This window comes from Alligator sinensis, unplaced genomic scaffold (assembly GCF_000455745.1).
Source record: "Alligator sinensis unplaced genomic scaffold, ASM45574v1 scaffold187_1, whole genome shotgun sequence".
Classification (NCBI taxonomy): Eukaryota; Metazoa; Chordata; order Crocodylia; family Alligatoridae; genus Alligator; species Alligator sinensis.
This window is the reverse complement of record NW_005841861.1, coordinates 214,913-231,324: the sequence shown is the minus strand read 5'-3', so window position 1 is coordinate 231,324 and position 16,412 is coordinate 214,913. Positions and strand designations below refer to the sequence as shown.

At 40.6% G+C, this 16,412-nt stretch overlaps 1 long non-coding RNA gene across 1 annotated transcript in view; it reads right to left on the bottom strand.

Annotated features, from left to right (window-relative positions):
- The window catches only part of LOC102379323, a 49,170-nt gene that overhangs the window by 26,713 nt on the left and 6,045 nt on the right, over positions 1 to 16,412 (bottom strand). The gene's annotated exons all lie outside the window — the stretch shown is intronic.

Sequence of the window (16,412 nt, the reverse complement as noted above, 5' to 3'; positions counted from 1 at the left end):
CTCTACTGCATTCAGCACAAGTTATATAAATCAGACAACCCCAGGCAGTCTGTGAATCCCCTTTGAAAGGGAGTCGGTGGCAGAAAGTCAGCTGCAACCAGGGAAAGCCATGCCAAATCAGCAGAGTTTTGATGTGGGTATTGTAGTATATGGTTTCAGTTGAGATTCCCCATCGCATATGAAACAAAGTAGACATATTCTATGGAAAGATCTTCACTGATTTTTTTCCCCCATTGAAACACTTTCCATCAATTTGATTTAGGGAGCAGGTAATCTGAGCCACACTGGGTGTGCCTACATGTGCGCTTTAATGTGCAGTAGCCTATTTTACTGTGCATTAAAGCGGCACATAAAAAAGTGCTATTATGCTAACGCGCATTAAGTGTCACCCAAAAAGCATGTGCTTGAGCTACTATGAATTAGTGCAATATAATGTGCATTAAATTAGTACCTCACAGTGCCTGTACATGAACACAGAGGCTGCTTCAACATGCTGTAATTATAGTACATTGGAGCAGACTATTAATCGAGTCTGGAGTGTGGTAATTACTGTGATCTAGCAGCCTCCTAAGTCTCTTTACTTACAGTGGCTCTTGAAGCTGCTCTAATTAAAGCATTGCTCCCCACACCTGTAGAGCACATGTAAAGGTGCCCTCATATTGGAGGTACTAAGTTTAATGCATGTTAGGAAAAGTGTATTAATGCACTTGTAGATGTGCCCACTGTTCAATAAAAATTTACTCTTTTATAGCACTTTCATTCTGTAAACATTAAGTAAATCTCATAACAATCAGCAAAAGGTATTATCCCCATTATATGGGGGTCTTCTAACTCTCAGAATAATGTGTAGCTTGTGCAAAAAAATTACAGACCAAATTCAATAGATCCCTGTGGTACCAAAGAGAATAGCTGGGAAAGGAAAAGGGGGCAGGCATAGGAAGCAGCGCTCTCATGTTTCTTCTGCCATCTGCTGTCCCTGAAACAGTGGACAGTCAATCTGGCTGCACAACGTGCGAGCAGAATCTGGGAGGAAAGATCTAGGAAGAAAGAATAAGGACCTTACAAGAAGTGTGCTGCAACCAATTGAATCTGAAGTTAAAATGCAACCCTGTGGCTGAAAGGACTTACATGATCCTTTGATGTAAAAGCAAGTGATTGTGATATAGGAGAAAGGAGAGGATACCACTTCCGTACATAGAATTAGTGACACAGTAAAAAGCTTGTTGAAAAATCAGAGGGCTTCAGAGACAAGCTCTGCAAATGATTAGACATCTGAGAAACATGTATTATAGCAAAAGCTTTAACAAGCTCTATTAAATGTATCAAGAAAAAAGGTTAAAACGTAGTCTGAAAGCACATATGTAGGCAGAAAATAATGGATATATTAGGTGGGGTTTAATCTAGTAGACAAAGACAAAAGCTTGAAGTTGAAACTAGAAAAATTCAAATTGGAATCCATTTTTAAGTGAAGTTAATTAACCACTGGAACATATTATCAAGGGAAGTGACAAATTCACTACCAACTAAAGTCTTCAAATCAAAACTAGCCATCTTTCCATAAAATATGCTCTAGTTCAGATGATTAACCAGAAACAGAAATCACTGGTTGAAGTTGAATATTCTACATTATGCAAGAGGTCAGACAAGATGATCACAATGCATACATTATCTTTAAAATCTATATATCATCATCAAGGCATATGAAAATTGTATGGAAGATCTCAGGGTTCCACAGGTATTTGGGGCTGAAAAACATTTTATTCATTCCACACCCTGAAAAACCAAACTTAAGCAGAAAAAAATGAAGAAACAATATGGTGAAACCTTCATAAGCAGGGGCTATGTGGATTTTCTAAGTGGATTTTTCCTCTCCTGGCCCTTTTCACATAGGGTTATGATCTGGACCTTTTGTCTTCCTAAAATATGAAATAAGTAGAAATTTCCTGATGATGTGTCTGTCTCATATCCCGTCTTTTCAGCTTCCAGATTCCTTGTGGATTCAAGGTGAAATCATGAACCCTTTTCCACATTAGCAAGTCAATAATATATAAATACTCCTATATGAGTGAACAGAACTACTTAGATGAGCAATTGATTATCAGTGGACAAAGGGGCTGTAATCAAGACCAAAGAATGTGGGAAAGGGCCACTGGTAGATTGGAATAAGCCCACTTATTCGAGCTTGCTGTTTTACAGCAGTTCAATCAGTTTTCTGAGGTTGGGCCCTGATCCAGTTTCTTCAGTAGTGAACAGAAGTTGCTGTTAACATCCATGGAAGTTGAATCAAGTATTAAGACAACCCCCACCCCCCAAAAATGCAAAAAAAACCAAAACAAAAAGGAGATTTATCATCAAATCTATATTTGGATTCATTTCTGGCAAATGGCCTCTCAAGACTAACTGTTACATTTTTAGTAGTCCACAAGGCTTATATAAAGCCAAACTTTTAGCCTTGCCCAAGCTACTTACTTTCCTGGGTACATAGCTAAATATAAAGTGACCCTATGAAAAATGTACATACCAGGTAACTAAAAAGAAAGCAGAAGATAAAGAGAGTGGGACAGAGAGAAAAGTAGGGGTGACTGGAAAAGGAAACAGGCTGCAGTATTTTTGTAAAACCTCAATCTCCTCTATTACAAGATCATCTCCATAAAAAGGTAAAAATAATATAATATAATTGTAACAAAACTAGTTTTACAATTGTGCTATTTTGAGTTCTCCACATTTGCTATGCAGAAAGTATTAAAGCGTTGATAATTATAATGAGGAAAGAATTCTTGTGGGTGATATCTTTTATTGGAATCAATGGCAAGGTTGGGATAGATATAGACATCACACTACTTTTCCTCAGATCTCTACATCGTTGGAATAAGCATAGACAAGTTTTTGGGTATCACAGTATGCTTCCTCAGGTTTCCATCCCAAGAGCTGGAGGAAGGCTACTGTGGGGGACAAAAATTTGTCTATGTCTATCCCAATCATGCAGTTGGTTCAATAAAAGATATCATCCACAAAAATTCTTACCTCATATTTTCTGGGCCACCACAGCAACAACTTCATTTCACCACTTCCAAAACATGGATAATGAGTCACTTTATAATGACCTAGGATAAAGCATTCAGATTCCAATTTTGCATTTTCTTGTACATGTAACAATATCAGATTTTCATACTGCAGGGATGTCATGAATTCACGTTAGTAATTCACACATTTTTACTCAGTGTTCTTTCATTTTAGTTAACATTATAATCAAAAAGTCAATTTTCTTTGTAAACAAATATAGACGTTGCAAATCTAAAATGATTACTAAGGGAAATCCCAAATCATGCTGTGTAAAAATAATTTAAACACTTCCTTATTCCCCATTTCTGAACTAAGCTAATTTAGAAATGATCTTAGAAAGAAGAAGTTGTATTTTTTCCAATGATTTTGTATTCATAACAAATATACACTATATATTGGTATTGTCCAGCAAAAGTATGGAGGACTTCACTGGTTCCGACTGTAATGAAAGGTTTTACCTTGAGCTCTTGTGAACCTTTGTTCGTGGTACAAAAAGCATTGTCCTTCAGAGCTCAGTTTGAAGTTGTTGTTAATTTTGAGGGGGGGCGGGGGGCAGGGTTTTCTTTTGTTTGGTTTTCTTTTTTAACTTGAGAAACTGTCTGATGTTCTGTTCAGGATATGGTGACACCAGTGAAGCTACCAAATGTAAAAGAGGATACTTGGTATTAGAACAGGGGTTGCACACATTCTGTACATTTTTAGGTTTCTATTAGGAACTTGGAGAATAAACCTGATGGATTTTCATAAGCTTCTAAGTGACCTAGAAGCCTAAATTCTATTTTATAAAGGCAAGTTAGACATTTACAACAAGATTCACATGAGTATAGAGGTGCCTAAAGATCAAAATGGGGATTCAAATACCTTTTAAAAAATCTACGTTTAAAAAATAAGATATTTAGGTGCTTTAGAAAATTTTACCCAGAATCCATTCCTCCACCAATGGAAAATGGCTTAAATAGGACTGTGGATTCTTATTCCATTACCTAGATTAACTTTTGTGATTCCTTTGTTTCTATGGATTTATTGCTTCTTTGTTTGTCTCTTCCAGCACTGACCCACTTCCACCACCTCTTCCTACCTCCTTATCTTTCATATTCAAATTTCTCTCTCTCTCTTACACACTGCTTTGTGCACATTCTTTTACAGGATCTGATAAAGTGAGTTTCAGTTCACAAAAGCTTGTGCTCAGTCTGTATATATCTGATTTAGCTAGTCTATGAGTTACATATCCACCCTGTCTTCTACAATGCATTTCCCATTTGGAAGAAAAAATTACATGGCCTAGTAGAGGGATGGGCAATTATTTCAGCTGGTGGGCAACTTAACAAGTTTTGGTGAGTTGTTGAGGGCCACACACACAAAAATCTTTTAAAAGATACAATTTTAACAATGTATAGATAAAAAACAAATCATATGCTAAAAATCAAACATCTACTATAATGCTTTTATTTCAAAAATATATTTTTTCCTGATTTATGTTTTTCTGAGTAGTGCCTATAGAGGTAGTGTCTATAGAGGAAGCAGGGGGTGGTGGGGAGGAGCTGCAGAGGGGGTGTCAGGGAGGGGGCGGATGTGTGCAAGTGTGGGGAGGGCTGCCCACGTGCTAGGTCCTGGGAACCAGCCAGGGATATGGGGCACGTGCAACAGCTTGCCTGGGTGGTGCAATCTGACCCCCGTCCCCTATCCAGCCTGTGGCTGCCCCCAGAGCACTCTGCATGTGGCCAAGTCCCAGCCACTTCCACCCAGGGCAGCCCACACCATGCTCATACCCATACCGACTGGCGCTGGCTCCAGCCAGCTCCTCCCATCTCCAGCAGCTCCTCCTCCTCCTGCTTCTGGCCCACCCCAAGCAGATGGGAAGTTGCAGCCAGGTGGCTCTGGCTCTAGCATGTGGAGCTCTACTTCCAGCTGCCTTCCACCCACTCTGCCTACCTGGCACAATGAGCAGCCACCTGTGGGTGAGCAGAATGGGTGCAAGGTGGCCAAGAGGTGGAGCTGGATCCCTGCATGCTGGGGCAGGAGCCACCCAGCTGCAGCTTCCCCCCACCTGGAGCGGTGTAACAGGGGCAGGAGGAGGAGCCACAGGAGATGGCGGGGGAGCCGAACAGTACCTGGGTGATTGCAGCTGCACTGACAGCAACCCTGCCAGAAAGCTGTACATGCTGACCAAGGCTGGGGCCGGGGCCAGCAGGAACAAATGGGAGCATGGCAGGAGCGGACAGGGCTTGGCCCCATGCAGAGTGCCACCGGGAGGCAGCCATGGGCCAGATCCAATCTTTTGGTGGGACAGATTTGGCCCACCCAGTCTAATACTAAACTATATTTCCTCAAGAGAACATTCAAGATGAAGAGGAATTGTTCATCATTAAAAAAAACTAAAAAAATAAAGCAAGCTGCTTTCCACACCTACTTAGAAGATTTCAATAAAGTCTTCTTGGGGAAGAAGGCAAAAGGCACACATGGTCAGTGCTTGCCTTCTGCACAAGCTCCTGTCAGCTCTCTTCTCCCCTAAGGAGTAGCTGGAGGTAGGAGGAGTAAAGGAAAAAGGACTTGTCTGGTAATGGATTTTTTTAGAAATGAATGAGGAAATATCAAAAGCCATTATTTTTATGATGGGGGACATAAACTGGGATTAAAACAGCTTTCATATATAATGGTGTCATGTATAAATCATAACTTGCATTGGTTTATGAAGGCAAAGGCCAAACCATTTCGTGTTGTAAACTATTTTATTCTTTAGGGAGTGTGAATCCCCAGCAGAGGGGCCAAAACAAAGTCACTGTACCATTTAAAACCTTAAAATAGTGTTTAAATAGCAGTCAAGTCATGGGCTGCATAAAGGGTAATTTCACTTACATGACCTCAATCTTGAGCTGCTATGAGATGCTTCAACACCCACTGTTCAGTCCAAGGTAAACTGGGAGGGTAATGGTCAAATGGCGAGGAGAAGATGGATAATAAATGAGACTACTTTATTAAAAATGCAGAGCAGACCAAGACAAGAAGCTTATCAAAGACTTAAGCTTCTGTATTCCCATTTCATTTAGAAGGACATTAATCTTAAATAAATAAATGAAAACAAAAGAGAGATGTCTGAAATATTGCTGCTGCGCACAATTAAAACTGTGTTCTGCACTGAGAACAATGACTATCATATTAGTCTTTGTAACTGTGTGGGGACTTTGTTTTGCTTTTTATCTACATCCTCCGGCAATGTTTTCTGTAATCGGCATAAGAAGTCCTAAATACTTTTTTGGGAGAGGAATAATAAAGATGAAAGTTTACTTCCTTTCTGATTCCTTTCCTCACCTCTTTCAAAACAGCAAACTGTACTTTAGTTGGTGTGGTCAATTCAGGAGCATCTCCAAATTTCCCTTAGATTGGAGGTTTGCCAGGGGCCCAGAAGTGATCTGTCTACATGCTCTCTGGGCACCAGCACACTGTAGGTGTTATGAATTAATAATAAAACACCCAATAACACTAGATTTTGGCTTCTGATTCAAGCCAGGACATGACATTCCATTCACTTATTTTTAGGCACAACCACAGTGTACATTCGTATTCATAAAATATTTAATAGGAGGTGCCCAAAGCAAGGAATAAACTAGCCTTATCATAAGGAAAGAATGAATTGCTATTATTTGATGTTTGCTAGGCACATCCAAGGACCAATCCACAGTCCTTGCTCAAATCAGTTTATCATTCCAGGCTATATTGTATCCGGAGTTCATACTGGTGCACTGGGGAGGAGGTCATACAGAGCAGTGGCGACGCGTAGGGAGTGCACGGGAGTGCACATGCACCCCCTGAGAGCGTCGGTGCACATCCTGTCAGGCTGCGCTCCCTGTTTAGGTGATGGGCAGGGGGCAGGCAGGAGCACCGGTGCGCCCCCTGCAAGCGCTGGCCAGGGAGCAGGGCCACCAGCAAAAGCGGCCGTGCCACTTCCAGAAATGGCTGTGGGAGTTCCAGAAGCGGTGCAGCTCCTTTTTGGTGAGTGGGATCGCCCGTGGTGGGGGCAGCACAATGAACCCCCCTGCCCAGTGACATCGGCTGCCGGAGGACCCCCCTACCTGGTCAGCGTGATTAGTTGCTGACATGCCCCCCCGACTCAAAAGGCACCAGTCACCCATGATACAGGTTATGCAGAAGAACCAGTCAAAGTTATAGTCCTTCTGCTTAGAGAAGTATAAGGATTTCTCCCTACCCACCTCTTGAGGGGGCAGAGGGAAGGAGGCAGGTCTGTGGTTCCATTCCACACTCCCACTACGCACATATATGCAGAGAGGGATGGCTGTGTAGAGCAACAATTAGAGCAGGGGCGGGCAATTATTTTGGGTAGAGGGTCACTTACTGAGTTTGGGCAAGCCATCGAGGGCCACATGACAGGCAGCCAGGGGGTAGATAAATATTAATTTTCTACATTTTTAGGGGCCCCACAGGCCAAATAGGATGGCCTGGTGGGCCACATCTGGCCCGCAGGCCGCATTTTGCCCACCCCTGGATTAGAGCAACTAGTGTACTACTTTTATGCACCCAAGGGGTTGAGGAAGCATTCTGCCTCCACCAGGCAAAATATCTGTCATTTCTGCCCTTGGTTACCTCTGCTTCCAGGGAGTTCCAGAAGTTTGATTTAAAAAAATCTTTATACTTGATTTTTCAACTGTTGTAGACAAGTTACCCATTTCAAAGTCTAAAAGCTCTTGTGCTATAATGAAATGGAATTCTCTCGCTCCTACAGAAATAGGAGATTTAGGCTTCAGTGGGATTTTTGCCTGCTAAAGAAGTCAGTGCAAGTTGCACTTAGAAAAGAGGAAAGGGATCAGGCCACAAGACAGTAAGCAGATAGAACCTTAAATTGGATTTGACAGTTGCTGGTATGTTGAACTGACTTTACAGAATTAACCATTTTCCCTAATAACATCCTGTAAGCATATAGATTTATTGTTCTGCATTCCCCTCCTTAATTTGCCTCCACCCTTCTAACTGCTTCAGCCCCTATTAAAACTCCAACTGAGACAATCACTCCTGTGGTGATTATTAGAAATCATTATCTGCGTTCAAAATGCTTAACATTTGCTTTCCCAATATGGAAACGTTGTTGGTAGGAAGCATTAAACATACTGAAATATAAAAATAAATCATTAAACGTTTTCCCCCTTTCACGGTAACTAATGCTAGCCTGTCTGGGAAGATCTGGAAGACATAACAGGCTTTAAACTACAGGAAAGGAAATAGACCTGTCTATGACAGTAGAGATCTGCTGGATTCCTGACTCATAGGAATGACTAATATGCTCTTCCAGATCCCAGTGGAGATATCATATTATAAGTGTATTTGTTACATTTCTCTATGAATCCAGGTATTCATTAGCAGGGCACAGGAAATGAGAGCAGGAAAACTCTCTTCCCTATGTTTTCTTTGTCTTCCACTTCCTGGTGCCCAAGGTGTAAGGAGTAGGAACAGTATGATTGAGGAACCATGCCTGGGATTACATAAATAAAGCATGTATCACAATGCACATACAAGATTGCACAGGCATTCACTAATAATCGAGAGCTTCAATTTGTAGCCTTAATAAAGATGTTGTGTGTGTGTGCATGTGTAATTATTATGTATATTTCATTTGCCTCAAAAGGTCAGATTTGGAGCTCTCTCATGCTAAAAACATTGCACACACACGATAAAATAGAATGACTGTCCAAAAGAACTTACAATCTAAATAGAAATGAGAAATGGGGGAAACAGGAACAAAGAGGTGAACTATCTTTTCCAAGGCCAGACAGCTGGTCAGTGACAAAGAATACCAAAATTTGCAATAAGTAGCCAAGCAGTTGAAAGATACTACTATAACTAAAAGCACTGAACATTTGACTGTGCTATCTTCACATATAAAGACATATACTTTATGAAAGAAGCACTAACATCTTGGCTGCTTGCCTCCTAAGCTTCTCCACTCAGCTGTGTTCTTCACCCAAGTTTTTTGGATTGAGGAAGAAAAAGACATAACTTATAAATCACAGATGGAAATACTAGGAGATATGTCACATATCTCACATATTAATTACACAATGCTCTTACATAACTGCTTAGGTATCTAAAGAAAAGAGCATGCAGCGTCTGCAAATTAACATTCCTTTTGTGTAACCAAAAGTGCTGCCTTCCAGAGATGGTAATTCAAGAAAGTAAAATGCAGCAGTCGGTGCATAAAATGTGTGTTCTTTTCTTGTGGAAAATACCTAGTCTGCTTTCTAGGGGAAAGGCACCTCCATGCTTCAATACCTTCGGATCAATGGTTCTTTTGAAAACATAAACAAACAAAAGAAACCCCTAAATTAGATCTAACATTTTTAAATCAGATTCTACATCAGCAGAACCAAAAGGGAGGTTTGCCATTGACTTCAGTGAGTACTGGATCAAACCTTTTTTTGGTCATCCTTTGTCTACATTTTGTCACATTAAGTTTTGTAAAAAAAGCACAGTGTGATGTCTTTTTCAGTTTAAAAAAGTATATATACTTCCTAGGCACAGCAACTGAGGTACCACCATTACCCACCATAAAAGATAAAAGGAAGGGGAATGTCTATGTACCATGTTGAAATTGTATTTTGTAACGCAATGTAAAGTTTAGCTACCAACACAAAGCAATATGACAGATGCATCTGTTAGGAGTATAATTAGATTAGATACATATATTGGCGTACCTATCTGTTAAACAAAACAATGGACTTTCATTCAGAGGGGCACCTTGGAAGATTAATGGTAATAATGAAGCATGAAATATTTCCTTCCTGGGGTGGTTAATGTGAAACAGGGGAAATAATCATTTTACCCACGAGGGATAATCCCCTGAGGAAAGTTTTCAGTGAAATAATGTATTGCCATATCTCATCCCACATATGTCAACAAAGAAACTATGTGTTGTGCTTAATGCAAGAAAGGCAATGAGCACAGGGAAAAGAAATGAAATCAGCACAGCAGAAAACAGATACACTATAATACCACTCAGAGAGAGCAGACTAGGCAGGAAGAATAGGGGCAGAGAAGGGAAGGTAAAGAGTGAGGGTGAACAATGGCCAGAAGTAAGATAATAAGGAGAAAATAAAAGAGACATTGTTAAAATTCAAAAGACAAAAAATAAAAGGAGGAACATTTCTAAGTCCATATCTGGAATGTGGTTTAACAACTGAGACTTATGAAATACTAAATTTAATTTGCTAGTCAGAAGTGAACATCAGCTCCTGAAAATGTTCACATATTTTCTTCCACATGGATGAGAGCAGGCTGACTCTCCTTAATTCTAGTCCAATTGTGTGCCAGTATAAAATGAAGACACTTATGGTGGTAATTAACTGAGGTGATGAAGTGGAGAATCAGGTCCTTCACATATATATATTTGTAATCACAGAATTACAGATTCATAGAAAAGTAGGGCTGGGAGGGACCTACAGAGGTCATCTAATCCAACCCACTTCCTGAGACAGGATCATCCCTATCCAAACCATCCTATAGAAATCCAACATCTAACCTATTAGCAAAACTACAGTCAGCCCTGAGACAACCACAAGATATAACATCACAAGTAAAAGGAGGCACCAACATCATGTAGCAGCAAATGTTAAAATATGCCTGAGAGATCTAAGAAAAAGGGCCATGGCCCCTACTACAGAGGAAAGCAAAAACTCCCACAGTCCATACCAAGCTGACCATAGAGCAAATTCCTTCTGGACCCCAAATATGATGATGGGTCTGATCCTGACTGGACAGCAAGACCCTCTAGCCAGGAACCTCTGGGTGTAAACCCCAGCAGGAGCACTGGCACACCCCAATCACAATCTCCAAGGTATGATCTCCAAGGGCCAACATACCCCTTTTGTGTTGTTGCAGCTGGTAGATCTAGTGAGCTTAGGAATTATTGGTGGTGTACTGCCTGCACATTTCACTTGTTCCTGGCCCTGCCTGGAGGTCCATTGAAGAGGCAACCTAACATCTGTGGCATACCAGTGATCCTTAACTGGTATGACAGTCTCCTAAGGACATAACTGTTTGGCATAGGTAACAGCGATCCCAAAGCTGCTCTATACTATTTAAAAGATTGGACAAATGAACACATGACTGTGGGAGTGAAAGGTCATGAGTATCTCAAAAATGTCCTTTATGGTCCTCCTCAGTATACCACCCCTTCAGTCATCCACCCCCGACATACTGGGTGCGTCTACACACGCGCATTTACTACGCAGTCACCAAAATTACTGCACAGTACAGGCACACCTCTACTGTGCAGTAAATATGGCAGCTTACACTGACTTGAGTGTAACATTTGATACCTGCATCATGCAGGTATCAAATTAGCGCTCAATTAGTTACACTTGCGCTACCGTGCAGTAGACACTTTACTGCATTGTAACAGTGTGTGTATGGACTGCTTTAGTCCTAAGTCAGTAAGGGCTAGATCCAAAAGTGAACGGTATCAATACAAATGCCCCCTTGATTTTAGTGGGCCTGGGATCAGGCTGATTCATCATTACTACCGTTATTCAAATTTTAGTTTATTAGCTTGTTTTACTAATAAATTTGATAACCTCTATGATGCAAATATCAAATGTTACGCTCAAGTTGGCGTAAGTTGCCATATTTACTGCACAGTATGGGTGTGCTTTTTACTAACGTATTTTTTACAAACATAATTTACTAATAAATTGATGCTCAGTCTTCAAAGAACATTCACGAGGTCTTCACTCTTGGCAGTTAAGCAATTTAATTTGATCAGTATTTTCAACATTAATCAAGGCTAAAAGCAATTTTATTTTTACCCTTTTCTCTGAATTGAGTTGGAATTTGAGGAAATGCATGACTATTATTTTGCCAATCACAAGCAGATTCATCTGAAGAGGACAGAAGCTATCAGTAGCTGCTAATTCTGCTCAACTAATAAAACTTCATATTTATCATACCTCAGCATCAGTAAAGCAGGAAATGCTAAATGTTTCTCTTCATTGAATAACCATATTTTTAGCTTCTGGTTTTTAAACTGTAAGTGCCTTTTTGTTATTGGAACTGATGACTACTGTTGTCCTGGTAATTTTTCCCCTGGAGATATATTTTATGCTTGCCATTTCTTTTTTCAGTCTGAAGTGTTAATTAGGATTAGAAAACAGAGAGATGCCTGATAGATTCTCATTTTCCCTCTACTGCCCATTCATTGCAGACAGCTTTTTTCATGCCAGCCTTAGTGGTGGAATTTTCCTTTAAAAAATTCAAATAAAACTATGTGCAAATAACAAAACGGTAACTAAAACACATCAGAGTCATCACTCCAGAGTTCAGACTTCAATAATTTCCATATGCCTCAACAGTGTAGTAGTTTATGTGGTAAAGACAATCTATTTAACCACTGTACTACAAAACCTAAGTACAAGGAAGTGAAGGAAACATAAGGTTCAATCTATAAAAGCCCCTTTAATCTATAAAAGCCTCTTTTTACTTCTGTACACGCTATCCAAAACCTTGGAGAGAGAACACAGAAGGGCTCTGCACCTCCTCCTTTCCTTCACAGAGCAGGTGGGTGGGTTAGACTTTGCTGAGTGGCAATGAGGAGTCAGTATAGGGTTATCAAATATCAAACATAAAGTGCAGTACTACTTCCCAGTGATTAAAGGGACAATCTGATGCATCTACAGAGCTAATTCTGAGCTGATGCAATTTACACTGAACCCCTTGCTTAGAGTTCTGCCTAAAATCTAGCCCTGAATGGTTTGTTTTAATCATGAAAATAAATGAGGTACTCTAGAGCTTGAAGACCAAAGTCCTATATTCAAGAATACAGCATGACTGCACAAGTGCAAGCTTTTTTGCCAGTAAGTACAATCGCTCTTTAAGGAGGTAATTCCAGTGGTAAAAAGTAAGTCAGTCTCCAGGCTTACACATCCCTTGATCATACTGACAGGACCAACTCAGTGTGGTAGTGGTCAAACAATACATATCCACAAGGAAGCTCTTCATAGCAGGGCTTAAGTTTATTTTTGTGTCATTCTTTATTATCATGTAGTGATCAGCTCTTTGTTGGTGGTAACAAATAACAAGTAATAATATCACACAAACTGTCAAAAAGCAGCAGTGTCACTTCTGGCTAAACAAGGCAGGGTTTGAACCAGTGGTCTACCAGAGGAAAAATGCTGGAGCAATCCCATGAGTCATCCTTTGCCTTTTTTAGTATGAGTTAGACCTAGAGCGACCATGTGCCCTGGTTTGGCGGGCAGGTCCCAGCTGATTCAACAAAAGTCCTGGAATTGCAGGGACTTGGGGCACAGTCTGGCAATGGGATGGAGAAGCAATGTGCCAGGCAGGCAGGTCGGCAGGCAGTGATGTGAAGGAGTAAGGCAGCTGGACTGGAGTGGTGCTCAGCCCACCACTTCCAGGTGTTGCTCAGGAGGGGCTGGGCCTGGCACGTGCAGGCAGGGTGGCACCTGATCCAGTCCACCTGCCTCTCTCTGGCACAGCAGCAGATGTGCCTGCCCGCCTGGAGCACCATGCCGCTCCGCCTCCCAGCTGGACTGTGCCCTGCCTGCTGGACTACACCCCTGCCTGCCTGCCTCTGCCTGCACAGCACCACTGACTTAGGGTGGCAAGGGGAAGGGATGGGGACAGTGTCCTGTATTTCCTTTAAAATAATATGGTGACACTAGTTAGAGCCTTTAAAATCCAATCTCTCAAGTCTAGTTTCTTTTGTTAATTGTTGCGATCTCATTAAACTTAGAGAGAAAAATTCCCTTCCACAAACACATGCAGACATGGCGTGAGCTCACTGAATTCTGTCTGCTGTGGAAATGCAAGTTTTAGAAAATGTTATAGGTTCTGTTATTTACCCAGCTCTAATGGGTCCTTTGTTAGAGGACAGCACTATAATTATGTGCTTTTGTCATTAATGCTTTGAGTCAGTGGATAATGCAGAGGTGACAAATCACTGGATATGCCCAACAGTTTATGGCTTTTAGCTCTAAGCAATGTCTTTTTATTTCAAATCCCTTCTGTCTATCATATTTCCTTTAGATGTTTTCTCTTCTCTCACAGACACACATGATCACATTTATAATTAAATGCATCCAATCATAATTTATTCATGCACATCCACTTATTAAAGCCTTCTATTGTTGATTGTTGGTACACATTAAATTAAAAACTTTGGGAAGAAGGGAAACTGGAGGGACATTTCTGATTAATTCCAAATACCATACAAACTTTTTGAGGTTGCTGAGAAGCATCAGTCAATGCAGAATGAAATCATCCAAATGTTTAGCTTTGTATCAGACAAGAAGGATATTTTACTAATTTTGTGAGAGAAGCCCTGGCTTTCAGGTTCTCTTTGGGCGTGGTTCAGTGTTTGACATTGTCCCTGAAATGATCAATATGGCATGGGTCCTGGCTCTGCAAAGCTGCAGCTCTCTCCCTCTGTCATACTACTAGCAATGATGGCTAAAAGGTACCTGACCAAGGCTCCGGATTCCGCTCTGAAGGTGAAGGAAAAACTATTCTCCGTGTACGGCCCGACTCCCTGGAATTCTCTTCCTCTATTGCCTTGGCAGAACACAAGTCTACTGCCCTTTCAATGGTAGTGAAGTGCTAATATCTCCTTTTCCATTTATCATTAGCTGACTGGCTATATGAGACTATGAGAATTTAGTCTTCATTTTAACATGTTTTATTTTAACACTTTGAAGAGTTTTGTTTTTTTAAATAATTGGATTTGTAGGATGCTTGAATATGCACTTGTTTTTAGAGGTCTTGATATAAAGGAGCAGTTAAAACAATAAAACAGAAGCAGGGGATTATTTCTGTTCCCACTGGAGTTAGAGTTGGAGTGCTGTTGTAGTGATGATAGTTCAGGAAATATGCAGGCAAGGATTCTTGGTGATATCAAAATCTCCTGGATCCCCCACTGGAGTTGTACATTTTATGCATCTCTTTTAACTGTGCTGCACTTACCACTACCTAGCTTGCAACTTTTCACCTGATGTAAAACCTTCTTCTTCAAACCACTGTCAACATTTTAATTGCTTTCACTCACTGCTATTTTTAAATGCGTTATTTCTGTTTTTAGAGTTCACTGATGTTCCTAACCTAATTCACTTTATCCCCTTCCTCTCCCCTGCCTTAACACATGTGCCCAATTTTCCCTGAACATCCAGTTTATCTTGTATGCCCTCATGTTGCCTCACCAGAAAAATCCTGCATTTTACCTTACGTATGCCTCAGTGCACCTCCCTCACACAAACAACTCCCTTTCCCTCTGTAGTCCAGTCTAGAGGTTTAGGAGGATGGGGTATTCAAAGTTCTTGGCCAGTCTCCCAGTGGCCTGACCTTACATGGTTCAGGAAGAATAAGGAGAATGCCTAGAGTTCAGTGTAGACTCCAATAGACATGTCCCAGTCCTACAGTGATCACCACTTTTTATCATTCATACAATGCCACAGATATGTCTAGTATTGTCTATGGATTGGCTGCCTTGAGTTCTGCTGTCAGAATAATGGCAGGATCTATTGCCCCCCTCTGAGGAGATACTGAAACCCTCCACTCATGTAAACTTTAAAATCTGCCTCTTGCTGACTTGTAAACATTTTGAATCAGACCATGGGGTAGACTGTGACACCGTTATCCACACTGTAGTATGTGACAACTGACAAATAAACCATTACTTGGTGTGAGTAAATGTTTCACAATCTGGTGCTACAATCAGCACCATACAACTATTCTTTTTTTTCTCACCTTCCCACTCCCATGCCTACAGAAAATAAGCATTTGATTTCTTAAAGTAAAACGTAACCCTTTGTTGTCTTTACCAATGTATTCATTTTCAGAGAGGTCAAACTGCAACTGTTAAAACAAAACAGCTCTATTTCAATTTCAGCATGGAACAGAAGACCAAAAAAAAAAGTGAAACAGAAATGACCTTAGTCATCAGGCTAGTTAGAATTCCTTCCAAGTAAAATAGAGAGATGAACAACTGGCAAAGGTCAGCCTCATTATCATGAACTCTTTTTGTAGTGAAACAAAAATTAGCCCTTAGATCTTTCTTCAACAGAATAGACCATTTTCCCCATTTAGGAGCTGTTTGATTTCTTCTGACTAACTATCAAACTATGGAAACACCTTTTTCCCATTAGTATTCAAAACACATCTTGTAGACTATAACAGCTATGTGCATGCTATATTTATCTTTCCACAAACACTGGATGTTTAAATAGTTTGGACATAAGAGCCCTGATATAGTATGTCAGGGGGTAGCTAAGCAAAAAAACATTGGGTCCAAAGGTAATTGCATCTCTATAATATTTGCAGTATCACAAATTGTCCTG